This window comes from Monodelphis domestica, chromosome 8 (assembly GCF_027887165.1).
Source record: "Monodelphis domestica isolate mMonDom1 chromosome 8, mMonDom1.pri, whole genome shotgun sequence".
Taxonomy (NCBI): domain Eukaryota; kingdom Metazoa; phylum Chordata; class Mammalia; order Didelphimorphia; family Didelphidae; genus Monodelphis; species Monodelphis domestica.
In genome coordinates, this window is record NC_077234.1 from 204829611 (window position 1) to 204844054 (window position 14444).

Here is a 14444-nt window from a genome sequence, read left to right on the forward strand (position 1 = left end):
TGAGACTAGACACTCACCTGATCTTAGTCACCAGAAAGACTATCGCCTCGGAAGCGCCATATTTACTCTGGTGGTCTGCTTCTCCACTGTGGCAATATCACCAAGGAAGCTTTCGATGCTTCTTAGAGAGTGGGCAACCTTCTAACCCCCTTCTCCATCTCTTCATTTTATGAGCCCAAGGATGCTGTTGGTGTGGATTCAGACAGAGTCCCCCACATCACTAATTTAGGGGCTCTTCTACCTTTCCCCAAAGTTGGGATTAAAAAAAACTTTTTGAGAAGAAGCAAACTACTCAGGGCTATTGAAGACCTCTTGCTGGGTTTTGCTAGCTCCCAAGGCTGGTGCTTTCTAATTCAATATCCTGTTCCTGGCACATATTTTCTTGGTCTGCTTTTTGCGGTGACTGACTCATTGCTACTGGAACAAGGCGATTGGCATGCAGAACTGATTCTCCAGCTGCCAATCTACCCTCTGTTATCTGAGCCCCTGGCATCATTCCTAGAAGCACACACTAAAAAATCCACATGTTGACTCCATTGGGCCTTGTGCTCAGACCTTAGGACAATCAGCAGTGTGTGGTTAAGTCCCTTTATCTTTGGGCTTCATTCCTGTCAAGACCAACATCTCAGGGGAAGCTGGGTAGCTCAGTGGATTGAGAGCCAGGCCTAGAGATGGGAGGTCCTGGGTTCAAATCTGGCCTCAGACACTTCCCAGATGTGTGACCCTGGGCAAGTCACTTGACCCCCATTGCCTAGCCCTTGCCAGTCTTCTGCCTTGGAACCAATACACAGTGTTGACTCCAAGATGGAAGGTAAGGGTTTAAAAAAAAAAAAAGAAGAGTGAGGGTTAGACATTTGGGATTAAGTGACTTGTCTGGGAAGGCATAGCTAAGAACAGTCTTAGGCCAGATTTAAATTCAGGACCTCCTGTCTATAGTCCTGGTTCTCTATGTAATGAGCCTCTTCGATGCCCCTGGACTCTTTAAAATTTCATGAGTTAAAGAGTTGACTTGAGAAACAGAGCCCCTATTCTTGAAGAATTCCTGAAATTCCTTAAATCTTGGGTCCATGGTATTTGTTAATTCATTCAACAACTCTCCAAGACCAAGGGAAGATACAGAAGTTTGAAGAATTACTCTATTATTTCCCTTTGTGAAAAGAGAGAATTCATTGCAATATATCTATATATCTTATATAATAAAGAGGAGGGCTCATAATGGCATGGCTTTAAAGTTGTAAGGGACCTTAAAGATCATTTAATCCAAGCAACTCATTTTAGAGATGATGGAACCAAGTCATAGAGAAATTAATTGATTTACCCAAGATTATATGGATAGAAAAGGCGGGGTTTGAACCAAAATATTCTGACTTTAAATCCAGTCATCTTTCCATTACATGACATTTTTTCAAACAAAAGATCGAGACCTACTGGATAGGCCTTGGAGACTTGTCTAGGAGGCCATCTGGTTACTGCCAGTCTGCAGCAATCTTGAACTTTATTTTTTGCTGGAATTCTGGGTAGTGTGGTTAGTGGAGATAACAGGAATCCCTTCACCCAGTTAATGACATCATATGCAGCTGGTCTTCTTTCCCCTACCCTAGGCTTACAGACTTTTGGAGAAATGAAAAGAAAGCCTTCTTAATAAAAATGTTGGGGAACCCAATATAGAAACTAGAGACAAGGGTAGCCAAATCATCTATGTATTATGGTGCCTGCTTCTTGGTAACTTTCTGGAAAAAGAGAGGATGAAGAGGTCCTGAAGTAACAATAGCTAACATTTATAAAGAGTTTCCAGATTTGTAAAGCAACTTACAAAATGGCAGAGAAAGGAATTTGTATTCCTTGGTTATGCAGGTATGTTACACAGACTTTCTTTTTCTTTTCTTTTTTGGTGGGGGGATTAGGTGGAAAGAAGAAAATGGATTTTTGAAAAAAATAAAATTAATATTTTAAAAAAGTTCTTTGCACACCTTCTCTAATATGATCATCCCAACAACTATTGTGATAGGTAGTAAAAGTCTTATCCTCAGTGGACAGAGTGTTACTCTTGAAATTAAAAAAAAAAACAACAAATTTGGATTTGAATTCTGTCTCAGATAGTAACTATATGGTCTTGGGCAAGGTTAAATAATAAAGCTATTAGTTTTCTCATCTATACAAAGGGAATAATAACAGCTTTTTTTTTTATTTAGTCAATTTAGAACATTATTCCTTGGTTACAAGAATCATATTCTTTCCCTCCCTCCCCTGCACCCACCCTTCCCATAGCCCAGGCACAATTCCACTGGGTATTACATGTGTCCTTGATCAGAACCTATTTCCATGCTGTTGATGTTTGCACTAGGATGATCATTCAGAGACTACATCCCCAATCATGTCCCCTGGACCCATGTAATCAAGCAGTTGTTTTTCTTCTGTGTTTCTATTCCCACAGTTTTTCCTTTGAATGTGGATAGTGTTCTTTCTCATAGATCCCTCTAAGTTGTTCAGGATCACTGCAGTGGCACTAATGGAGAAGTCTGTTGCATTCTATTGTATCAGTGTATCAGTCTCTGTGTGCAATGTTCTCCTGGTTCTGTTCCTTTCACTCTGCATCACTTCCTGAAGGTCATTCCAGTTCCCATGGAATTCCTCCACTTTATTATTCCTTTGAGCACAATACTATTCCATCACCAACAGATACCACAATTTGTTCAGCCATTCCCCAATTGAAGGGCATCCCCTCATTTTCCAGTTATTGGCCACCACAAAGAGTGCAGCTATGAATATTCATGTACATGCATTTTTCCCTATTATCTCTTTGGGGTACAACCCCAGCAGTGCTATGGCTGGATCAAAGGGCAGACAGTCTTTTATCACCCTTTGGGCATAGTTCCAAATTGCCCTTCAGAATGATTGGATCAAATCACAACTCCACCAGCAATGCATTAATGTCCCAACTTTGCCACATCCCCTCCAACATTCATTACTGTCCTTTGCTGTCATGTTAGCCAATCTGCTAGATGTGAGGTGATACCTTAGAGTTGTTTTGATTTGCATGTCTCTGATTATAAGAGATTTAGAGCACTTTTTCATGTGCTTATTAATAGTTTTGATTTCTTTAACTGAAAATTGCCTGTTCATGTCTCTTACCCACTTTTCAATTGGAGAATGGCTTGATTTTTTTTTTGTACAATTGATTTAGGTCTTCATAAATTTGAGTAATTAGACCTTTGTCTGAGGTTTTTGTTATGAAGATTGTTTCCCAATTTGTTGTTTCCCTTGTAATTTTGGTTGCATTGGTTTTGTTTGTACAAAAACTTTTAAATTTGATGTAATCAAAATTATTTATTTTACATTTTGTGATTTTTTTCTAACTCTTGCTTGGTCTTAAAAGTCTTTCCTTTCCCAAAGATCTAACAAGGATGCTATTCTGTGTTCACCTAATTTACTTATAATTTCCTTCTTTATATTCAAGTAATTCACCCATTCTGAGTTTATCTTGGTGTACGGTGTTAGATGTTGATCCAAACTTAATCTCTCCCATATTGTCTTCCAATTTTCCCAGCAGTTTTTATCAAATAGTGGATTTTTGTCCCAAAAGCTGGGATCTTTGGGCTTATCATAGACTGTCTTGTTGAGGTCACTTACCCAATTCTGTCTCTTAGCCAGTACCATATTGTTTTGATAACCTACTGCTTTATAGTACAGTTTGAGATCTGGTACTGCAACACCACCCTCCTTCACATTTTTTTTTCATTATTTCCCTGTATATCCTTGATCTTTTGTTCTTCCAAATGAACTTTGTTATGTTTTTTTTTAATTCAGTAAAAATGTTTTTTGGTAGTTCAATGGGTATGGCACTAAATAAGTAAATTAATTTGGGTAGGATTGTCATTTTTATGTTAGCTTGTCCTATTCATAAGCAATCAATGTTTTTCCAATTGTTTAGATCTAGTTTTAATTGTGTGGAGAGTGTTTTGTAGTTGTGTTTTTCTCAGCTGATAGAGTCCCAAGTATCTTATATTGTTTAGAGTGATTTTAAATGGAATTTCTCTTTATAATTCTTGCTACTGAAATGGGTTGGAGATATATAGAATTGCTGATGACTTCTGCGGGTTTATTTTGTATCCTGTGACTTTGCTAAAATTGTTGATTATTTCGACTAGCTTTTTGGTTGATTCTCTAGCACTCTTTAAGTAGAACATCATATCATTCACAAAGAGTGATAGCTTGGTCTCCTCATTACCTATTTTAGTACCTTCAATTTATTTTTCTTATCTAATTGCTACTGCTAGTGTTTCTAGTACAATGTTAAACAATAGAGGTGATAATGGGCATCCTTGTTTCACTCCTGATCTTATTGGGAAGGCTTCTAATTTATCCTCATTGCAGATGATGTTGGCTGATGGTTTTAGATATATACTGTTTATTATTTTTAGGAAAGGCCCTTCTATTCTTATACTTTCTAATGTTTTCAATAGGAATGGGTGCTGTATTTTATCAAAGACTTTTTCTGCATCTATTGAGATAATCATATGATTTTTGTCGGTTTGCTTGTTGATATGGTCAATTATGTGGATGGTTTTCCTAATATTGAACCATCCTTGCATTCCTGGTATAAATCCTACGTGGTCATAATGAATAACCCCCATGATCACTTGCTGGAGTCTTTTTGCTAGTATTCTATTTAAGATTTTTGCATCTGTGTTCATTAAGGAGATTGGTCTATAGTTTTCTTTCTCTGTTTTTGACCTGCCTGGCTTTGGGATCAGTACCATATTTGTGTTGTAAAAGGAATTTAGTAGAACTCCTTTTTTGCTTATTCTATCAAATAGTTTTTAGAATATTGGGACTAGTTGTTCTTTGAATATTTGATAGAATTCATTTGTGAATCCATCTGGACCTGGAGATTTTTTATTAGAGAGTTCTTTGATAGCTTGTTCAATTTCTTTTTCTGATATGGGGTTGTATAGGTATTCTGTTTCTTCCTCTGGTTATCTAGGCAATTTATATTTTGGTAAATATTCATCCATATCACTTAGATTGCCATATTTATTGCCATGTAATTGGGCATAATAATTTTTAATGATTGACTTAATATCCTTTTCATTAGAGGTGAAGTCTCTCTTTTCATCTTGGATACAGTCAATTTCATTTTCTTCTTTCCTTTTTTTAAATTAGATTGACCATTACTTTGTCTATTTTATTTGTTTTTTCAAAGTACCAGCTTCTAGTCTTATTTATTTTTTACTTTCAATTTTATTAATTTCTCCTTTGATTTTTAGGAACTCTAATTTAGTCTTCATCTGAGGATTTTTAATTTGTTCACTTTCTAGTTTTTTTTTTATTTGCGTGTCTAATTCATTGACCTCTGCCCTCCCTAATTTGTTAATATAAGAACTCAAGGATATAAATTTCCCTCTGAGTATTGCTTTGGCTGTATCCCATAGATTTTGAAAGGATGTCTCATCATTGTAATTTTCTTCAATGAAATTATTAATTGTTTCTATGATTTGTTCTTTAACCAGTTTTGGAGAATCGTATTGTTTAATTTCCAATTAATTTTTGATTTGTCTCTCCATGTACCCTTAGTAATTATTATTTTCATTGCATTGTGGTCTGAGAAGGTTGCATTTATTATTTCTGCTCTTTTCCACTTGTTTGCAATGTTTTTATACCCTAGTACATGGTGAGTCTTTGTGAATGTACCATGTGCTGCTGAAAAGAAGGTATATTCCTTTTTGTCCCTACTTATTTTTCTCCACCTATCTACTCATTCTAATTTTTCCAAGATTTCATTCATTTCTCTTACCTCTTTCTTATATATTTTTTCATTTGATTTATCTAGTTCTGATACAGGAAGGTTCAGGTCTCCCACTATTATAGTTTTTGGATCTATTTCATCCTTGAGCTCCACTAGTTTCTCCTTTAGAAATTTGGATGCTATGCCATTTGGTGCATACATGTTGAGTACTGATATTTCCTCATTGTCTATACTGCCTTTTATTAGGATGTAACTATCTTCCTTATCTCTTTTGATTAGCTCTATTTTTACTTTGGCTTTGTCAGAAATCCTGATTGGGACTCCTGCCTTCTTTTTTATCAGTTGATGCCCAAGAGATTTGGCTCCATCCTCTTACTTTTACCCTGTGTATGTCTGCCTTCCTCATATGTGTTTCTTGTAGACAGTATATGGTAGGGTTTTAGTTTCTAATCCACTCTACTATTTGCTTGCGTTTTATGCGAGAGTTCATTCCATTCACATTCCACTCAGAGTTATGATTACCAGCTGTGTATTTCCCAGCATTTTGATTTTCACTCCTATTCCTGCCCTTTCTTCTTTCACTATTTCCTTCTAACACTAGTGTTTTGTTTTTATTCAGTCCCCCTAATTCCCACCCTAGGTTTACTTCCATTTCTACCCCTCTCCCTTCTTATTCCCCTCTTATTTTCTTTACAATCTTTTTTGAGCTACCCGCCCCCACCTTCTCCCACACTTCTATTGCTTCCCTCCCCATCATTCCATTTGTTACCCTTCTACTTCCCTAAAGGGCTCAAATCAATTCTCTCCCCCAATGTATTTGATTGTTCTTCCCTCTTCGAGTCAATTTCAATGCACATAAGCATTGAGCATTTCCTATCTCCAACCTCTTTACCCTTCCAGTGTATTGATGTTCTTTCTCCCTCCCGCATGTGCTTCTTTGTGACATAAATTTACCCCATTTTGTTTCTTTTCCCATTTATCTTAATATTAACCTCTTTTTTTAACACTAGTTGTATATATATATACATATATATATACATATATTTATGCATACATATATCTATATCTATCTATCTATCTATCTATCTATCTATCTATCTATCTATCTATCTATTTATGTCTTGGCATTTCATTCTTTACAGTTTGTCACTGTTCCCTCTAAGTATAGTTCTTCTACCTACCCAGGTGATAATAACAATTTTTAAGAGTTACAAATATTCTCTTTTCTTGTAGGGATACATAGCATTTTAACTTATTAGGTCCCTTAAAAAAGTTTTTGTTGTTTTCCCCCTTTATTAATTACCTTTTGATGATGCTCTTGAGTTCTGTGTTTGGGCATCAAATTTTCTGTTCAGGTCTGGTCTTTTCTTTACAAATGCTTGGAATTCTTATATTTTATTAAATGACTATAATCTGTAATACTGTGGTCAATTTTGCTGAGTAGTTGATTCTTAGTTGTAGACTTAGTTCCCTTGCTTTCCAAAATATCATATTCTATGTCTTCCAGTCCTTCAGTGTAGATGTAGTCAGATCCTGTGTTATCCTCACTGTGGTTCCATGGTATCTGAATGACTTCTTCTTAGCAGCTTGTAATATTTTTTCCTTAGTCTGATAGTTCTTGAATTTGGCTATAACATTCCTGGGTGTTGTCAGTTGGGGATTAAGTACTGGAGGTGATCTGTGGATTCTTTTAATCTCCACTTTCGCTCTTGTTCTAGAATATCTGGGAAGTTTTCTTGGATAATTTCCTGTAGTATGATGTCCAGACTTTTTCTTTTGTCATGGTCTTCTGGTAGACCAATGATTCTTAAGTTGTCTCTCCTGGAATGATTTTCTAAATCTTTTTTGTGAATGAGGTGCTTCATATTTTCCTCAATTTTTTTTTATTCTTTTGATTTTGTTTTATAGTTTCCTGCTGCCTTTTGGTTTTTAAAGACTAGATTTCATCCCTGGCTTTTTGGTTATACTTCTCCTTATGGTCCGATTTTCTGTGGAGGTCATTATTCATCTTCTTTGCCTCATCTTTCATCTCCTTTGCCTCATTTTCAAGCTGATTAATTTTGACTTTCAAAACACTATTTTCTTGTTTTAGTTAAAATACCTCTGTTTCCAGATGACTTATCTTGCTTTTTAAGTTCTTTTCCCACTTGTCATCACTCTCCCTTAATTATTTTTTGAATTGTATTTTGAGTGTCCAACTTGCTGGAGTTTCTGTGTTTTTGCTTGTTGATCCATGATCCTTCTCTGTTAAATTTGCTTTGTTCATTGTCTGGATAGAAATTGTCAATTGTAATTTCTTTTTTCTTTTTCTGTTGTTTGCTCATATTTGCCCCTTCTTTCCCCCTGTAGTTGCCTGTACACTTGCTCCTCTCATTGTGTGCTGGATATTTGGGACTGGGCTTTTCTGTCAGCCTTTAGAGCAGTCTGTGGGGGAAGGGTGTTGGAGCTTGAACTTCCTTGCCCTCTGAAGGCTTGATTAGATTAAACCCAGCTGAGTTGAACTTGCATTGCTGGATGTTCCCTGCAGTCAAATCCTTGGGGGTGGGGTTGGGGGGGATGGCAATATGGAGTTTCTCTGCTGCTGCAACTAGGCCTCTTACTCCGTGCTTCTCCTCCAGTTGCCCACCTTGGAGTCCTGAGCCTGGCACAGCTTTGCCCTCAAGGCACACTCTCCAGGTTAGCACCCTTGCCTGCCCAGAGATTCCAGCCACTGCTGGAGGCTCAGTACTGTGGGTGGGGGAGGGGTCCTGTGACCTTCTTTCCCCTTAAACCTGAGTGTTCTAGAATTCAGGCTTTTTGGGGGCTTATCTTTTAAGGTGAGTCCAGCAGGAGGGTTCCTTAGCTCTGTCCTGTTGTTAGATTTGGTTTTCAGCCCCCCAGGAGCATTTGTTTAATAGGTGAGGAAGGGTTTTCAGAGGTCTGAACTTTTGCTGCGTCTGGGCCACCATCTTTACTCTGTCTCCTGCCAATAATAGCTTTCTCATAGAGTAGTGAACATGAAATGAAGTAATATGAATAAAATATTTAATAAACCTTAAATTGCTATATAATTGTGATCTATGATTATTATACTCATTTTATGGATGAGGAAACTGACACTGAGGGATTACATACTTTGTCCAAGGGACAAAGGTAATACTTGAATCTGATTCTAATTATAGATCTAGTATTTTTTCCACCTTTGTTGAGGTTGTTCAGACATTTTAGCCATGTCTGACTTTTCTGACACCATTTAGATTTTTTTTTTGGCAAACATACTAGAATGGTTTTCCATTTCCTTCTCTTCCTCATTTTATAGATGAGGAAACTAAGGCAGCAGAGTGAAGTGATTTGCCCAGGCTCATACAGCTAGTAAACAACCCAGACCAGATTTGCACTCAGAAAGATGAGTTTTCCTGACTCCAGACCCTGTAAAGGATAATTTTAGCATTGTGACCTAAACTATATTAATTATTGGTTGCCATGGATATCCCAAATAAGGAAAAAATTTACCCAAGTCAGTCTGGAAATTTATGGTGATTTAATTAATATAGTAGAAAGAAATTTAAGAAGAAGGGAGAAGGAAAGAGTGTAGAATTTCTCCCACCTGGCTTGTGCTGGGTGGGAAGATTAGAGGCTCTAGAAGGTAAGGTTTTGGAGAGTAAGAGAGGAAGGAATCAGACTAAACTCCAAGAGGGCTCAGTCAAGATGCCTGAACCTGAATTAGCTCAAGGGCAAACTCAACGCCAAAACCCAGACAGATAGCTGCCACCACGCCAAGATGTCAGAACACTTAGCATGCTGCCAGCCAGAGATGCCTCTTCGGTAAAAGAGGCCAAAGAGAGGAAGTGACATGCCCTATATCAATGGTTTTACACCACTTTCCTATGTCTCATCTGTACCAATGCTAGCTTAGCTTGACTTAGGACAGCCCAGGGGTCTGTCCACTGTTTCTGCACATGTCTGCTGAAGGCCATTTTTCACAGATCCTTGAATCCTTGAATATGGTGCAAACATTCCTGACCTTGTTAAACTAAGTAGGGTGGAGAAATGTGGAGTTCCCAAGACCTGATTCTGTTATTCCAAGTATCTCCATTGTTGCTAATCAGGAAATAGTTAAATCAGATCTTCTAAAGTAGGGTCTGAGTAGGGTGGAGTAGTTTTAAAATTCACAAGACCCCCTGAGGCCCAAGGAAGACTAGTGCTCTATTCACTGTGCCACCTAAGGGCTCTTTTCCTACTTTATCATATCCCAGGGTTGGGTGGGGAGATGAAAGTGATAGGGAGAGTCATCATTTCCCAAGACTTGTTCCTGAGTTGGCCACTAGAGTAAAGATGCTCTTTGCCCCCAAAGGAGGGGCCCTGATAGAAAAAAGCAGCAGGCTTTGCTTTGGGATAGTGATTCATTTCCTCAGTTCTGTTTTGAACATGATCCAGTTGCCACTTGAAAAAGTCATTTTGAATCCCAAACAGAAAACTTGGAGTGATCAGCATGTACTGTGTATGATTTTATCATCCTTGGTAATTGCACCAATAGTGAAAAGCATCTAGTCAAAAGGGAGAATGGTAAATGAATATGTAAGAGAGCTTTAAAAGACACAGAAACCCACTCAAACCCATCCCACTATCATGAAACTCTATATACTAAATATTCAAGCAGTTCAATAAAGAGGGGGGAAGGATCTTTTTATTCTTTCACAGTAGCTATGAGGGAGGGGATATCAAAATGATAAGGAAAATCATATGACTCAGCAGAAAGGAGCAACTTTTCTACATTTTACAGTCATCCAAACCTAGCATTGGGGCTGGGGGGTAGAGGAAAGTACTGGAAGGAACAGCTGGAAATAAGAGTTGAAAATAACAATCCTTAGAAACAGGTTTGACATGAATTAAAAATGATTAGTGAAAGGCTTTGGGACATCATTGCAGTGTCCCTCTTATAGTTTGGCAGCAAAATTAAAACCACATGCGATACCATGCCTGTTAAACAAGGGTGTTGGACTAGATGTCCTCTGATGTCCCCTCCAGCTCTGGATTTATGAACCTGTGAGTTCCAACAATACTTCCTAGCTATGTGACTTAGGGCAAATTATTTAATCTCTGACTGCTGAGGAGACAACTAAGTGACTTGGTGGATAGAGGGATGAGGGTGGAGTCAGGAGGATCTGAGTTCAAATTGGGTTTCAGACACTGTGTCCTCCTGGGCAAGTCACTTAAGCTTTGATTCCCTGACAAAAGAATCCACTAGATCCATGGGAGAAGGAAATGGGAAACCACTCCAATATCCTTGGCAATTAAACTCCATAAAAACCTATGATGCATGAGGTCATGAAGAGTCAGATAGTGACTGAATGAGTTCCAAAGAAGGAAATTGATTTGCCCAAGGTTATATAGAATTGTGATGAAGCTAGGAAGGTCATTTTTCATTGATTCATGTAACACATACCCATTAGATTACTATTGTATAGAAATAAATTCAGTTCAATGCAAAAAAAGTATTCATTAAGTGCCTACGATATGCAGCATACTGTGATAGGTATTAGGAACACAAAGATAAAAATGCAATTTCTCTCCTCAGGCAGCTTATACTATTTTGGGGGTGACATGACATATACTTTGACATCTGACTAGTTCTAGAGCAGGGGTTGTTAATTTAGGGTAAATGAACTTAAAAAATGCAGTTTAATAACTCCACTTCAATATAATCGGTTTTCTTTGTAACCCTATGTATTTCAGTTTGTATTTTCTAAAAGGGGCCCATAGATTTCACAAAGATGGCCAAAAGGATCTATGGCATACATAATAAAGGTTAAAAATCCTTGACTTAAATACTTTCTAGCCCCATGACTCTATTTTTTCCCTCTACTACTTCCTGATTTTTAGTCCAAAATCTCTCATATAACTACTGGCATTACTTAGCATACACCTGTGTTGGCAAACCTATGGCATGTGTGCTGGAGTATGCCAGAAGGGTCTGCTCCCTTCCCCCTCTCTATTTGCATCTATGGACTTTTCTCACTTCACCCACCCCTCTGTCCAGAAGCCCAACGGGAGTACTTCCTTCCTCCCCTGTGGTTAGACAGGGTTGGGGCTCACATGGAGTGTGAGGGTTGCAATTTGGGTACTCAGTCTCTAAAAGATTCACCATCACTGGCATACACCCTGTATGAGATTGGAGCTGAGACCTGAAGGATAAATACAAAATCCTTTAGCAGCAGTTCTGCCCTTAGAAACTTCTTATTTGGGGGAAGCTAGTTGGCTCAGGGGATAGAGAACCAGGTCTAGGGATGGTAAGAAGTCCTAGGTTCAAATATGGCATCAGACACTTCCTAATTGTATGTCCCTGGACAAATCATTTAACCCTAATTGCCTAGTCATTACCACTCTTCTGCCTTGGAACCAATACTTAATATCTATTCTAAGACAGAAGGTAATGTTGGCAAGCATGTGGAAAAATGGAGACACTAATATATTGTTGGGAGAACTGTAAGCTGATTTAACCATTTTGGAGAACAATTTGGAATAATACCCAGAGAGTTATGAAACTGTGTATACCCTTAGACCTAGTAATACCATTACTGGATCTGTTTCCCAAAGGAGATCAGGGAAAAAGGAAAAGAACTGCTCTGCTCCAAAATATTTTGAAAGGCTCTTTTTATGGTGGCAAAGAACTGGAAATCAAGGGGAATGTCCATAAAATGGGGATTGGTCAAGCACACTGTGGTATATGATTGTGATGGAATACTATTGCTCAATAAGAAATGATGAGCAGCTTAATTAAAAAAAAATAATTGGAAAGACCTACATGAGATAATGAAGAGTAAAATAAGTAGAACCAAGAGAACATTATATATAGCTACAAAATTAATATTTGAAAAAAATCTGTGTTTACCTTCAGAGAATGAGCTGAAAAATAGAAACAATAAAGACACAATCTATACATGCATATCTTTTTGTTGGATGGTCAGGATTTAAAATAATAAATATTATTATAATGTTCTTAGCAGAGTCCTTGGATAGCTTTACACTTATCTCAGTTGATCCTTATACTGACCCTGCTAGGTAAGTGCTATTATTATCTCCATTTTCCACTTGAGGAAACTGAGGCAGGCAGAGGTTTAAGTGATTTGCACAGGGTCATATAGCTAAAAAGTGTTTGAGGTCAAATTTTAATTCAAATATCCCTGACTTCAAAACCAGTGCTTTACTTTGCTGCCTAAATTGTTGCTTGGTTGCTGGTAGTTGGATGTTTTAGAAGTAAGCAGTTGATTAAAGAAAGGTTAAAGGTGTAATGGATAACAATGGCTAGAATAAGGTCGCTTAAAGCCAGGATTTCACCCACATAGGTTATAATTTAAGAGTTTTACAAGTTGAATAGGGATCAGGATGCTTAGTTGACTGACCTTGACATGGATATCAGAGTTTAAATTTGAACTTACAGCTTCCAGACTCCAAATGCAGCACTCTATCCAGGAAGCTATGCTGTCTGTCATAGCATTATTGATTAAGAAGAGCTGGAAGAGGGGCAGCTGAGTGGCTCAGGGGATTGAGAGCCAGGCCCAGAGATGGGAGATCCTAGGTTCAAATATGACCTTGGATATTTTCTACCTGTGTGACCCTGAGCAAGTCACTTGACCCGCCTTGCCTAGCCCTTACTTTTCTGCCTTAGAACCAATACCCAGTATTGACTTTAAGATGGAAAGTAAAGAAGAAGAAGAAGAAGAAGAAGAAGAAGAAGAAGAAGAAGAAGAAGAAGAAGAAGAAGAAGAAGAAGAAGAAGAAGAAGAAGAAGAAGAAGAAGTAGAAGAAGAAGAAGAAGAAGAAGTAGAAGAAGAAGAAGAAGAAGAAGAAGAAGAAGAAGAAGAAGAAGAAGAAGAAGAAGAAGAAGAAGAAGAAGAAGAAGAAGAAGAAGAAGAAGAAGAAGAAGAAGAAGAAGAAGAAGAAGAAGAAGAAGAAGAAGAAGAAGAAGAAGAAGAAAGTACTGAAAGAGCCTCTATTAAGCCATTGAATTCAACTCCAAGGGTTATCATGAATCTAGTGCTGATGATAGGGACTTCAAGGATCATCACTCCAGTCTTTTATTTTATAATTAAATAGAATGAGGTCCAGTGACTTGCCTAAGGTGATCCAGGGAATAATAAGCAGAGCAAGGTCTTCTGACTCCTAAGCATGCAGTTCTTTTTTTTTTTTTGTCAAAAGTCACTGAATCATAAATTGTCTTTTATTAGTCACAATGGCTGCTATCTGATGAGATAAACATTCAACCAGTCAATCAACAAATCCTTAGTGATGCTTTGAGGAAAAAACAAAAGATACTCTTCTTTTTCCCAACTTTTTAAAAAAACATGATTTTATTTGGTCATTTTCAAACATTATTCCTTGGAAACAAAGATAATTTTCATTTCCTCCCCCCCCTCCCACCACCCCTCCCATAGCCGGCACACGATTCCACTGGGTATCACATGTGTCCTTGATTTGAACCCATTTCCATGTTGTTGGTATTTGCATTAGGGTGTTCATTTAGAGTCTCTCCTCAATCATATCCCCTCCACCCCTGTAGTCAAGCAGTTGCTTTTCTTCGGTGTTTTTACTCCCACAATTTGTCCTCTGCTTGTGGATAGAGTTTTTTTCTCCTAGATCCCTGCAGAATGTTCAGGGACATTGCATTGACACTAGTAGAGAAGTCCTTTATGTTCGATTGTACCACAGTGTGTCGGTC